At 45.7% G+C, this 14,252-nt stretch overlaps 1 long non-coding RNA gene across 5 annotated transcripts in view; it reads left to right on the top strand.

Annotated features, from left to right (window-relative positions):
* LOC111090473 overlaps nt 1-11,911 on the top strand; it is a 251,626-nt gene extending 239,715 nt beyond the window's left edge. For 2 of the 5 annotated variants that reach the window (XR_005372018.1, XR_005372003.1), the window contains exons 4-7: nt 963-1,157; nt 6,550-6,783; nt 9,098-9,255; nt 10,425-11,911. This is a non-coding gene — a long non-coding RNA (uncharacterized LOC111090473). Of the gene's footprint in view, nt 1-962; nt 1,158-6,549; nt 6,784-7,570; nt 7,629-9,097; nt 9,256-10,424 lie in introns of those variants that run through there. The other 3 variants (XR_005372005.1, XR_005372007.1, XR_005372009.1) reach the window with 3 other exon arrangements.
* The last annotated feature ends 2,341 nt before the right edge of the window (nt 11,912-14,252 follow it).

The following is a 14,252-nucleotide window of genomic DNA, read 5'->3' as shown; positions in this document are numbered from 1 at the left end:
CCCTTTTCACCAATGGGGAAACAGAGTTGTAGGGAGCTTAAGTAAAAGACGCCCAGGCAGGACAGAGCCACAGGTTTATCGAGGGGATGGGTCCTCGGGTCTCTCTCCCTAGTTCTCTTTTTGGGGGAGTCATCCACACAGAAGCCCCCAGGGCAATTCTTTGCACAGAAGGAGTGCATGTTGGCCCCCGTCCTCATGCAGGTGGTGCTGACCTCTTGTTTCACGGGCATGAGGACTCTGTGAGACAGAGCTTGCTTCTTTCCTGATCCTGCTTTGCTAGAGCGGAGCCCCAGAGGGTGGACAAACTTGCTCCAGCAGGGCCACTTCCTGGTCCCTCACTCTTGATCCCCAGCAAAGCCTTCTGGTTCTAAGCCAGGGCTCTGCCCACCTGAGCGCACGGCCCAGGGGCGTGGGCACCTCCTCCGCAGAGCACCATCTTCAGAATTGTGCACCTGCATCACTCCCAACAGGTTCACCGTAATTTCCCCTTGCCTGCTTGAGAAAAGAATATGGTGTCTTCACATCTTTTTCTCAGATCTGTTGTGTTGCGTTATATCCCAACATCTTCCTCCAAAATTTTAGGAAAAAAAAACCCTGGTCAGTGGGATACTTGGAACTCCTTTCTGCTCCATCTTGGGCCTCCTCTCTTTGGCATGGAACCCCATAACTGGCCAGAAGGAATAACAAAGGAGTTGTTTGATGACTTCACGTGTTCATGCCACACTTGGTGATGCTATTGTGGGAGGACGGAGGGTCCTGGGAAATGTAAAATAGTTGTGATCCTGGAGGTGGTTCAGTGAGGTGGGTAAGAGGGTGGCACCTACCATGTGTTAGGATGCAGAGTGTGGAGGAAAGCAAACTGTCAAGTTGCTGGGTGGGATGAGATTTTGAAATGTTCATTGAGGTTTCCTCTTTCACCCCATATTTCTTAGTTCCTTTTGTTGTTTTTCCCATTCAAATAGGACCTTCCTGTGTACTACCTCAGGTGAGAGAGCAAGAGCAGAAAGAAGAGAACAAAGAGTGGTCCCATTTGGCTGCCCAGACCACTCTCCAGAGGATGCACCCACACCACTTTGGTGAGAGCCTGGCTCCTAAGGCTCATAATGGATATGTTTGCTGGACGTCACCTTCTGCGGCCAGGAACTGCCTCGCTCAAGGTTATATGCCCACGGATGGCGCCCATGCTCTTAACTGACCAAGCAGGAATACAAAAGCTCGGCCCCCTCACCCAATTCGAGCCAAACCTGATGGGCTATTTCAATTCCAGAGCACCTCTTAGGGTTGGCTAGGGGTGTCGTCCCTTGCAACCCCATTGTGAGTTAGCTTTTCCTACTGAAAAATCCTGTCTGTCTCAGGAACCTCTCAGGAAGGTTGATAAACCTGATAAACCTGATAAACCTTCTGCATGCAATTTTCCATCTCACACCGTTCCCAGGAAACCTCTAAGGCAGTTGACACAGGACTTGGCTGTGAAAAAGTGGACTCTAAATGGAAAATTGGAGATGAGTACAAGGCCGGCTAACAGCAAGGACCCTGTCACTGGCGGGGAGTGGAGCCCAGCTGGCTCTGGAAAGGCTCTTGGAGGTCCATGGTACAGGGCAATGGTGGCTGAGTGCTCCTCTGGTTGAAGAGAGCAGGAGGCTCAGGGGAAGCTCACTGGTTTAAGGCAAACTGTGAAGGTCCAAGTACCTCCTTGGCGGCATATAAGAAAACTCCAATGTTCTCCAGCTGGAAAGCACGTCAGCTGGATCAGCAGTTGTAATCTTGATTATAGCAGAGTTTTAGAGAAGGTGAAATTTCTAGGCCTCCAAAGTCAGGGTCCTAATAGGGAATAAGTGGGACCCCAATGCTTGAGGATGCATACTTGGACATTGAGAACCGTGCACCCTTATGTTCCCTAGAATCCTCCAGGCCTGCAGAGGTGCCTTATCCCATGTAGAAGATTGTTGATTCCTCTTTCTTAGAAATCCTACAGAAGCCTCAAATAAGGCAAGTATCTTATAAGACAATACTTGCCCCGTTAGAATCCAGCCCCATCTTCCTTCCTGGCAAGCAGATAAATGACAAGGGCCAAATCTCAGGACAGTGTGACTGAATCTGAGTCAGGCAGGCTAAGGAAAGGTGGCTATATGGCAAAGGAGCTGCAGGATCTAGCTAATATGTCCCAGAAGAACCAAGAGGGTAATCATAGGATTGAGTCAAAGAGTATAAAGTTGAATAGAGAGAATTTAGTGACAAGGGAGCACTCTGCCTTGGCATAGGACTTCACATCTTGGTCAGAAGCCCTGGAAGCAATGCTGACACTCTGCTAGGATGGTGCTTGAAAACTCAGACCCACACTCAGACAGATGGTGGAGGAAGGGACCGAACAGCTCCAGGAGTGGTCGTGTTATAATGGTCATGTTCCTGAAATGGCTGGAAGACTTGCTGGTTACAAAGGAGTGAATGGTGGAAAGTGGCGCCAGCATCATCAAGAAGTTCAGGAATGGCTATGTTCTGTGGGCCAGAGCTGATGATAGATGTGGGATCACAGGATGAGTTCTTGGGGGCAAAAGGGATGATAGAGGTCAAGTGTTGTATTCATCATCAGAAGGAAGGTGTAGGCAAGGATCCCACTGAGAGGCAAGACCAGTGGAGCTCTCAGAGAGTATCTTGCCCAGCAGTGAGCTAAGGAGATGGTCAATAGACATATTGTCCCTCGAAGTGAGACAGATTGGTAGCCCTCGAAGTGAGCCCAGATTGGTTAATTTATACAATGAAAAGAAATCAAATAGGGTGATTGAGAGAGTTAGCAAAAACCACCCCAGTAATAGTCATGATATCTTGCCTAATTGAGCTAATTCTCAGACCCAGAAACCATGGACTGAAGGGGAAACAGAGTTTCTCCCTGGACCCCACAACATCACAGCAGGTGTTTTCATCAGTACTTCCCCCAGTTCTTCTCCAAAGAGACCCAGGCACTTTGTGCAGGCAAATTCACATTAGGGAAATATCTAAGCTTTTTGAGGATTATTGAACTGACATTGAGACTTGGGTACCCAAAGTGCCACCATGGCCCCTCTGTTGGAGTAGAGACCAGAGTCAGCTAATGAAAGGTATCTTGGCTTAGGTCCAACTCCCAGTCTCTGAACCTACTGGTGGTCATTTCCCTCCAGTACAACCAGGAGTAGATATATTCGGTCTTCAGCAGAATCTGCCCATTGTTTCCTTTGCTTAGAATAAAGAAATGTTGAAGTTTCTCCCCACCTTTTCCCCACAAGGTAGTAAGTCATAAATATGATCACATGCCATGTTGAGGCAGGAATGCTGGGGACGAGTGCTACCCTCAAAGCCAGAGAACATGGGGGTTGTGGTCCTTGTCACAGCCCCATTTAATTTGTCAGTCTGGCCCCTATACCAACTAGATGAACCATGATAGAGGACAGAGAACCTCCACAAAGTGAATCAAGTAGTAGTTCCCCTAGCAGCTGGTCTGCCAGAAGTGGTTGTTTGTATGATTGGTTGATTAGTTTTTACTAGGGAATATTAACATAGTCTTTGGTCTATGGAAGGAAGACATTGGTTTGGGAAATGTGTTCTTTTCTATCCCTGAGAAGAAGATCAGTAGCAATTCAGATTCACCTAGAACAAAGGATACATCTATAGTCCTGCTCCAGAACCATGTTAACCCTCCATTCTTTGCCCTGTTAATAGTCTTAAGCCACCTGGACTATCTGGAAATTCCAGAATGTCACATTTATCCATAGCACCAATGCTCATGCTAAATGGATCAGATGAGCAAGAAGTAGGAAGTCAGTTGGAGGCCTTGGTAAAACACATACACATTAAAGGCTGGGAAATCAACCCTATGAAGACTCCAAGGCCTCCCATATCAGCGACATTTGTAGGGATCCAGAGACTTGGGGTTTTCTGGGATAGCCCCTCCAAAGTAAAGAATGATTGTATCTCATGCCTTCCACCATTAACAAAAAGAACAGTGCTTAGTAGGCCTCTTTGGATTTGTAGATGGCATGTTCTGCCCCTGTAAATACTGCTTTGACCCATTTTTCTGGGTGACATGGGAGGCTGTCATCTTTGAGTAGGATTCAGGAAGAAAAGCATCTACAGCAGGTCAGGTGGTGATGTAAGTGACCCTGCTGTTTGTGTCATACAACCTGGCTGACCCTGTGGTCCTCACTGGGAGCAACAGTGTGGTGTGGTAGATTTCTATGGTACCACAGAGATGTATGATGGGGAAAGACACGTGGAGCTTATGGCAAGCCCTGGGTGAGTCACGAGTTAATTACTGGCATTCTGGAGAAAGGCCATCTTATCAGGAGCAGAAAGGCATGCATCATTTGAAAAGTAGCTCTCAGTAAGCTTCTCGGCCCTGGTAGGTAGAGTTGGAGCTTATTACCACGGGATGTTAACTAGCTACATGGCCGGGTTGGGTTCTGTGAGGCTCACTGACTTAAAAGATTGGGTGGACTCATGATAAGGGGAAGTGGGATATCCAGGCCTGGGCATAAGCAGGGTCAGAGTGAATGAGGAAGTTGCACAGTTAGCTGGGCCCCTTATCATCCACTACTGTTTTCTGCTATTTTTCTCTCAGCTCATACCAATGGTCCCCTATGGGGCCCTGTGACTTGATTTGTTGCTTGTGTGTCAAAAATGGGCTGCAGGTTAGACCATTCAGGGATGGACTTGAAAGATGGCAGTCAATTAGAAATAACAAATACCCACCATTTGCATTGACGTGGATGGAACTGGAGGGTATTATGCTGAGTGAGATAAGTCAATCAGAGAAGGACAAACATTATATGGTCTCATTCATTTGGGGAATATAAAAATAGTGAAAGGGAATAAAGGGGAAAGGAGAAAAATGAGTGGAAAATATCAGAAAGGGAGACAGAACATGAGAGACTCCTAACTCTGGGAAACGAACAAGGGGTGGTGGAAAGGGAGGTGGGCGGGGGGTGGGGGTGACTGGGTGATGAGCACTGAGGGGGGCACTTGATGGGATGAGCACTGGGTGTTATGCTATATGTTGGCAAATTGAACTCCAATAAAAAAGAAAAAGAAAGATGGCAGTCAGAAGAAATCCTCTAGGGCACATATATCTGGGTAGGTCATCTGGTCCTCCACTTTGTAGGGAAGGAGAGATGACCTAAGATAAGAAGATGTGCCATGTGACACTCATGGCAAAGTGCATGAGCAGGGATGAATATTCTGGAAAGAGAAAGATTGGCATTTGGGAGACAAGAAGAAGTTTGAAAATGGGCTTTCAGGAGTGAGCACAGTGTGAAGATGCACGTATCACATGGTCATGCCCAGCAAAGTGCGTTCACCATGGAAGAGGTAGCAATCCAACAAAGAGAACGACTCAGCCAGTTGACACCAGCCAGCCTGTCCTCAGCCACCCCCGTGCAAGTACAAGGGCCGTAGTGGCAGACACGAAGGCTACATGTCAGCCTATTGGCATGAGCTTCCATTCACCAAGGCTACCTAAGTATGGTTGTTGCTGAACGTGCCTAATCTGCTAGCAACAGAGACGAGCCGCGGAGTGCCCAGTGCTAGTAACAGGTGTCTGGTAAAAAACTGACTACAGGGATCTCTTCTACTGTCTACAGATGAATCTTGACTGGGATCATTAGACAGTCTTGGTACAGATTTGCCTTTTCTGCCTGCAGGGCCTAAGCCAGCACCGCTGCCCACCAACACAGGCTTCCACGTCATATCAGTTCAGGTCAAGGGACCTGCTTTATCACAATGGGGGTTCAGCAGTAGGCACATGATCACGAGAGCCACTGTTTTCATCACAAATGACACCACCTAGAAGCTTCCAGCCTGCCAGAGATGTAGAAAGTAGCTAAGGTTCCAGATTAGAGCTAATGGCTCATGAGTGTGGAGCATGACCCTCCAGGAGCAGAATGCCATGTCGACGATGCTGTGCCCCTGACACGTAAAGTGCACGGCTCTGAGAACCGGAAGATGGGAGTAGGAGGCTTCCTACCCACCCTTGCTCCCAGTGACCAACGGAGGGAACTGTGCTTTCTGCCCCTACCATATTAGGCTCTGTGGCTTCTGGGGGTGTGGGGAATATTCCTACCAGAGGACACAGCAAGACCCTTACTGAATTTTATTTTACGCCCAACACCTTGTCACTTGGAGTTTCTCCTGACAGTTGACAGTGGGCCAGCAGGAGGCATAACTGACCCTAATCATTGGGGGAGGTAGGGTTGTAGATGCACAAGGAGGCCAAAGGAGGTGTTCGGTGCTCCGAGGTTGTCCTGGGGAGTCTCTGGGCGCTCCTAATGCTTGGTTTTAACTGCAGGTGGACAAGTACAGGAGTCGTGTCCTGAGAAGGGAGTGATAGCCAGGGGTTCCGACCCTTCGGAGGTGTCTGGGTCACCTACCCGGCAACTGCCTAGACCACCAGAGGTGCAGCTGAAGGAGCCGGGATCTTGAAGTTACGGTGGAGGAGGGGATGACAAGCGTCAGTCACAGCCTGAGATCAGCTGTGCAGTGGGGGTTACTATGGAGCCTGACAACCTTCTTTTCTTTTCTAAGTTTCCAGGTACCCGGTCCCTCCAAAATCCTGGAGGAACTTCCGTGCTGGGGCAGCCCCATGAGAAGAAGTGAGGGAATCCGTGGTGTGGACCGCAGCAGGCACCTGGGGCTCTACTCAGACCTCTCTTCCGGGCCAGGGCACTCACCACTCGCTGCCTCGCCGGGAACTGCCCTCGATCACAGGGAAGCACCCCACTCGGGGCTCCCTCACCTCTTGAGCACGTTCCATGTCCAGTGAGTCCCATCACTGGCTGACCTGGGGGTGTCAAGGCCCGGCCTGCTGGCCTCTGCTTGGGAGAGATGTGGGAAGGCGTCCCAGCTCCCGAGCTCTGCAGATGGCTGAGGTCCAGCTGTCACCTTGTTGGGAGTCATCCCCTCCTGCTGCCCAATTCCACCCCCTGCCCCTTCCCCCAAAGACACGTCTTTCAAGAACGCTCCCAGGCGAGCCCTCTTGCTGCAGCTCTGCCTCTCAGACTCTTGTTTCCATGGAACATGCTGGGTTTTCAGTTCCAAAGCCAAGGGCTTTAGGATATTGGAAACTCATGGTATATATAAGGTTTGGGGGAAAAAACAAGTAAAAGTAACAATAGCTTCTCCCAAACCAAGCCAAAACAAAACAAATAATAAAATTAGGGCAAAAATGTTTCCCAGTAAGTTTTTTGTATTATTATAACGTAACCCTGTCTATCCCCTAATGGTGTTCTTACTTTAAAATCTACTCCCCCTCCCACCCCCGCCAGTATTAACAAAACTATTCTGGTTTTATTGGTAGCATTTGCCTAAAAATCTATGAATTTTATTTTAGTTAATGTTAATCTAGGTAGAAGGCTTATTTTTCATGATTCTTTCTTTCTTTCTTTCTTTCTTTCTTTCTTTCTTTCTTTCTTTCTTTCTTTCTTCTTTCTTTCTTTCTTTCTTTCTTTCTTTCTTTCTTTCTTTCTCTCTCTCTCTCTCTCTTTCTTTCTTTCTTTCTTTTTCTTTCCTCCCTCCATTTAAAAAATTTTATTTATTTATTTGACAGGAAAAGAGAAAGAGAGAGCGCGTGCACAGGCAGGGAGAGGAGCAGAGGGAGAGGGAAAGCAGACTCCCTGCTGAGCAGGGATCCACGTGGGACTCGATTCCAGGACCCTGAGATCATGACCTGAGCTGAAGGCAGATGTTTAACCGACTGAACCACCCAGGCTCCCTTTCATGACAAATTCTTGAAGGTGTCTCCCGCTCCCAGCCCTATGTTCTCGGCACCGCGCTGGTCTTCTGTGGAGCTGGGTGCAGGGCCTGCTCCCCTCACCCTCACAGGGGGCTGGGGTCCTTTGGGCTCCCAGCTCTGAGGACAGAGGGTCTCCTGTCACACTCTCCACTTGTAATGGGACATGGGTGTTTCATAAAGGCCATGAAGACGAAAGTTCACTGGATTTGCGCTCAAGGCAAAAGTGATTTCATTACTATCCTTCTCACTTCCAACTTCCCCTTAGACTTTGGCTTGATAATTCATAAAGGTGTTTTTAAGAATGAAAAATATATATATATATATATATATATATATATATATATATATATATTCAGAGTTCTTGGCTGTTTCCAAGATTTTGCCTGAATGCTTGGCCTGTCATGTTACTGGAAACAAAACTCCTCAAAGTACATATTTTTTTAAGAAAGAAATTATTAGTAATGGTGGAATTATATCATCCACTCACTGTGCACATGCAGAGAACTTGTTTAGCGTATTCCATGATGGAAATATCCACTTTACCATTGGCATGACAGATTACAGGATTCTAGAGCTCCATCCTGTTCATTTTAATTCACTTCAGAAGACAGAGGGAGAGAGAGAGAGAGAGAGAGAGAGAGAGAGAGGGATATCCTTCGCTATTTATTGGATGGGTGCATGTTACTAAACAGATTTAATAATTGATTTGCATTATACAGTCAAGATAATAAATTTGCAAATAGATGAAAGCCGCTTACACGACTGTTTCATGGAATAAATACGTAAGATGTGAATATTTATGATGGTAAATCAGATTAAGTTGCTGAACACTTTTCTCATCTGTCACCGATGATGCAAAGCTCGAGGAGTAAGCTATCAAGTTTTTGTAGTGTGTTTTGATTCAATATCAATAAACGAATCACATTTTCACCGCTATAAACTAGTTCATCAAATGGGGGAGGCAATGCAAACAGCCTTCTCTGGAAACATATGGTGAGCAGTGTAGGCTTATGAAAATTGTGTCGTAGTTCAACATTTAAATTAAATAAGACCTCCAAAGGCTAAGAAATGATAACAGATTTTATGGCGCTGATGATAAAGCTTCATGTTGATTAAAAAAAAAAAAACAAAACAAAACCAAAATTATGAAACTCAAAACTAAGTTTTAAGGTCTCCAAACTGTCCCCGAAGAACCTTGAGTTTGTTGTGCTCATTAGTGTTTTAGGACTGTCCTTCCTGCTGTCAAAGTTCTAAAAATAGGCTTTGCCTTTAGGATTCTTTTCTTTTTCAACAAAATACAGGTGTGACATTTAGGACATTTTTTTTTTTTTTTTTTGCTAGGGAACATACAAGAAAACCCAGCTCTTCTTTTATTCTCCTTCTGCCCGGGTCCTGCTGACGCTCCCACTTGGAAGTGGAGGGTGCACGGAGGGAGCATTCGGTGGGAACCTGGGACCTTGGGGCACGAGGAGATGGATGCTGGTTGAGTCTTGCAGCTGGTAGGTGGTGAACCCCGTTTCTGCTCAGTCAGGTGGCAATTCTCCCGACTCTGCCTCCACCCTTTCCTTCCCCATCGCTGCCCTCTGAGCCAGTGGCCCCAAGTTGCCCTGAGCTGCTGGAAGCTCACGTCATTGCACCAGGAGCTGCCCCCCTCCCTCCCTCTCTCCCTCCCTCCCTCCCTCCTGTGGACTCTGCGAGGCCAGTGTCCTGGACTGAGTGCGTCCCGGGTTGCCCTGCGGATTTTCCTGCCGGCCCACAAGGGCTTCTCCCTACGAGGTTCTTCAGTTTCGGGTGGGCTCTTTCCATCAGCCCCTGAAATCTGCTGAAGCAAAGCCTGGGCCCCACCAACCGCCCCTCTGGCCCCTTGCAGGAGCCTGAGGGACCGTCTCTACTCCGCCTCCCCTCCTTAACCTGCTCCGGGCCAAGCTGGGGTGAAGCCCATTTTCTAGGAAGCTCCTTTGTCATCCACGACCCCTCATCTCAGCAAACCCAGCAGTCAGCGCTCTGTCCCTCGGGACCCTATATCACAGGGCCCTTTCACACACAGATCCCTCCCCCTTTTTGGGGGGATGCTCACACCACTGCGCTTGTGCGCTGCAAATAGCCTCCCGCCTGCTGCCGATTCCCAGGCATCGTTCGCGATTCCTGGTGTTCATTCCCCGCGGCTGCTGCAAGAAACTGCCCCAAACCTAGTGGCCCAAGCAGCTGGAGCTTATGCTCTGACAGTTCCGCGGAGTCCGAGTCCAACACGGATCTCTCTGGGCTGAAATCAAGGTGTGGACAGAGCTGCGTTGCTTCTGGAGGCTGCTGGGGAGAACGTGCTCCCTTGCATCGCCCGGCGTCTGTAGGTCACCCACACTGCAGGACTCGTGACCCCTTCGCCCACCTTCAAAGGCAGCAGCTCGGCATCTTCTCTCCTGCACCACCCCTGCTTCTGTTCTTGCATTTCTCTCTGACTCTGCCTCCCTCTGATAAGGGCCCTTGTGATTGTGCTTGGCTCACCCAGAAAACCCAGCTGGTCTCCCCATCTCAACATCCTTACCTTCATCACATCTGCAGCATCCCTTTTACCACCCCATGAGATGGTATATTCACTGGTTGTGGATGAGTAGGACGTGGGCATCTTTGGTGGTGGGGGGTGCTTATTCAGCTCCCTCTCCCTTCTCAGGTTCACCTCTTAATTTTGGAGAACCCCAAACTTGGCCCTTGGTCTGCTTCTCTTCCCATCCACACTTCTGAGAAGATCTCACTGAGTTTTCCATTGCCATCTTTAAGCTGATGACTTCCAATTAATATTTCCCGTCTTGGACTCACCTCTGAGCTCCAGGTTTGAATCTGCACCCAATCTGTCTACCTTGTCCATCCGACAACTCCCTTGGAGGTTTAATAATGATTTCAAGTTTGCTATAGTCACAAAACACTCTTTTATTTCTCCCCTAAACCTGTTTTTGTTGTTCCCAAGACTCTTTTAGTAAATGGCTCTACCGTCTGTTTTGTTGTCCAGATCAAAAACCCAAGAGTCATTCGGGAGTCTTCTCTATTTTAGCCCCTCCCACGACTAACCGAATGGCGACACATTCCCGCCATCATCATTCTATTCCAGACTCCACCGTGGCCAGCCCTGGGCTTGGGAAGTAGCGTCCTCACTAGTCCACTCCATCCCTCTCCCTCTCTGGTCTACCTTCCACCTAGGAGCCAATTTGCAAAACAACATTTTTATTACAAAGTATTTCAAGCAATCCAAAAAACAGAACAATAAAATGGATGTCCAGGTGGTCCCCGCCCAGGCATGACCATGTTAACATTTTGCTTCATATATTTTTTCAAGAAGTGAAAGGTCATATGTTTGTGAAATCTTCTGTTTACCCCTCTTTCGTCTGTTCCCCTTCCTTGTTCCACGTCCTGGACGACACTGCCATCCTGCAAACGTCGCGTGCCCTTCCTCCTGTGCATCTATATTGTACCACGTATATGTATTCATAAATGATGAGTCGTATGGTGTGATGTGTCTCTATGTTTTACCGAAGTGTCTTCCATTTTACAAAATGTTTCTGTTGCTTGACTTTTTTACTGTTTTATTGGAAATGTATTCATGTTTAGAGGCATAGATTTAGTTCATTCATTTTATTTATTTATTTTAAGGTTTTACTTATTTATTTAGAGAGAGCACCCCCAGGAGGAGCGGCACTGGGAGAGGCAGGGAGAGAGTCTCAAACAGACTTTGTGCTGAGTGCAGAGCTGACATGAGGCTCAATCTCATAACTCTGAGATCATGATCTGAGCTGAAATCAAGAGTTGGATGCTTAACCGACTGAGCCACCCAGGTACCTCAGTTCATTGATTTTAATAAGAGTTTAATAATAACTAATTCAATAAAATAAGCATAGGTATATCGTTATATGAACATAGCACAATAAGGCAAATTGTTTTCCTATTATTAGGGATGCACTAACAAAATTTTGCTAGTGAACGACTACAACAGTGAACATCTATGTGCATAGGTCTTTTCACATGTGTATGAAAAATTGTTGTATAAAAGTTGTAAATATTAAAGTAGGTCAGCTTATTGATCTTTTTGTCAAATGTGAGTGCTTTTGTAACTTCAGAAATCTCTTTCCAATGTTATGAAGAGAATCATTATATTTTTCTCCAGAACTTTGTTTTTCAATTGAGGTCTTTAGTCATTCCGGAATGTGCATGTGTGTGTATGTGTGGGGGTGTGTGTGCTTCGTATGGTTAGCCAATTGTTCCATTCCCACTTAATGAATATTCTAGCCTTTACCTACTGAATTTTAATGCCATGGTGTGGAATACCATGTTTCTAAATGAGATGCTATAGCAGAGACTGTAGAGATACAACCTGGGTGCAAAGCCCAGCTCCATTACCCAACAGGGATGTCATCTTCATTAAGTTGTATAATTTTCCTGTGTTTCTAACTTAATCCCTCTTATCTGCAAAAAGGAGATACTATTAATAATTTTTTTCAGGGGATTAAATGAGCAATACCACACTTTGATTGCTCCGTACAGAATCTGACAAATAATAAATACTCATTAATATTAACTTTCATATTTAAATTATTATCATTATTTTTATTTTATGTGTGAGTCTCTTTCAGGGCAGGCAATTTGATTATTATAGCTTTCTGGTAATCTTGGTATCTGAGAGGCCAAATACTGCTATTTGTCAGTTTGTCAGTTTCTGAGAAAAGCAATATGGAGATTCTAATTAAAAATAAATTGAATTTACAAATGAGTTTGAGAGCACTGACATATAGTACAGAGGCTTTCTACATGTGAACATGACATATTTCTCTACCTACTTCAGTCCTCGTGCCTCTGAAGAGCGATGTTCAGTGTTTCTCGTAAATGTTTTATACATCTTTTGTTAGAAGATTCTTAGGCACCTTACATTTTGTCATTACTGAGGAAGACACTATTTTTTCTTAACCTTTAAAAAAATTGTATGAGCTACTACTAGTATTTTTGTATTCCAGCAACCTCATAACTAATAATTTATTGTGGTTTTCTAAGATTTTTTCCCCAAATCTGGTCTATTGCGCCCTACTTCATTCTGTTCCTTTTCTCTTAAAAAGTGAATATCTTTATGAGGGTAATCAATGAAATTTATAGAGTGTTTTAAAGCATTAGATACTCTTCTCAGCACCTTGCATGTACTAGCTCTTTCCATCTCATGACATCTCGATGAGGTCAATAATATCATTATTCTTAGTTTATTGGCAGTTTTAGAGAAATGTCCTGAGGCTTGTAAAACTATAAGGAAGACTTTATGTGTCAAGACGATCACAATAGGCGAGACAGATGGGACTCAAATCTGAACGTAGCAAGGACAATGGGTGTTTATAGCCAAGGAGCAGGGTGTGCAGAATCAGTGGATGGAAAATTACTAAGGGGACATCAGAGGTTGGGAGATTCTTGCTAAACTGACAACAGAATTCTTGTTGAAGGCAGGCGAGGGACTTAAGCATCAAAGATCGGGGACAAAGAGCTTCATCAGGTATGGAAGGTGAGGATGCTCACTAAGCTGAATGGGCAAGATTCTTGCTACAACTGGAGGGGGGAGGCACAAGATAGGACCCATAGATGAGGCCATGCTGAAAGGAAGGCTGTGAGGAGCCTAAGTCAAGGTCAAGGACAGGATCTTTGCCATGAAGCAATGGGAGTAGAGGGAATTTGAGCTTTCCCAAGATAGCACAACCAGTAAGAAGCAGAGTGTGAGGCCCTGATTCTTTGGCTCTGGGGTCAACGATGTCTATCCCTCTGATATGAGCAGTAGAGGTGGCAGTGTGGATTCGTGCCTTCTTACTGATATTAATGGGAATGAGGCTCAGTTTGCACTACTTAGTATGATATTGAAAGTTTGGCTAAATGCCATCTACATAGTAAAATAAATTCTGGTATATTGCTAAGAAATTCTTTTCTTGATGTTAAAGAAATTTTGAATTTTATTTAATAATGTCTGTGCATGACTTGAGCTAACCTGGTGATTTTTCCCCCTCAAATCTATTAACATGGTGAACTACATTGATAGATTTTCTCATCTGAACCACTCTTATATACCCAAGATAAACCCCAATGGGTCATAGTAGAGATAAATTTATCATAAACATGATCATTTAGTGTTGATTTTTTAAAATACAGTTTCGGATCCCTGGGTGGCACAGCAGTTTAGAGCCTGCCTTTGGCCCAGGGCGCGATTCTGGAGACCCGGGATCGAATCCCACGTCGGGCTCCCGGTGCATGGAGCCTGCTTCTCCCTCTGCCTGTGTCTCTCTCTCTCTCTCTCTGTGTGACTATCATAAATAAATAAAACTTAAAAAAAACCCCTAAAATACAGTTTCAAGCTTTTTGTTTTGTTTTGTTTTGTTTTGTTTTAACAGAATACTCGAGAAGCTGTCACTCAAATACTTTTGTGAATTAAAAGCACTAAATTATCATCATCCACTACTTAGAAAGATAAGAAAGGAAGTCTTTG

This window comes from Canis lupus, chromosome 17, assembly GCF_011100685.1.
Source record: "Canis lupus familiaris isolate Mischka breed German Shepherd chromosome 17, alternate assembly UU_Cfam_GSD_1.0, whole genome shotgun sequence".
In the NCBI taxonomy this organism is placed as follows: Eukaryota; Metazoa; Chordata; class Mammalia; order Carnivora; family Canidae; genus Canis; species Canis lupus.
The sequence above is the reverse complement of the archived record's forward strand: the minus strand, read 5'-3'. Positions and strand labels throughout refer to the sequence as shown.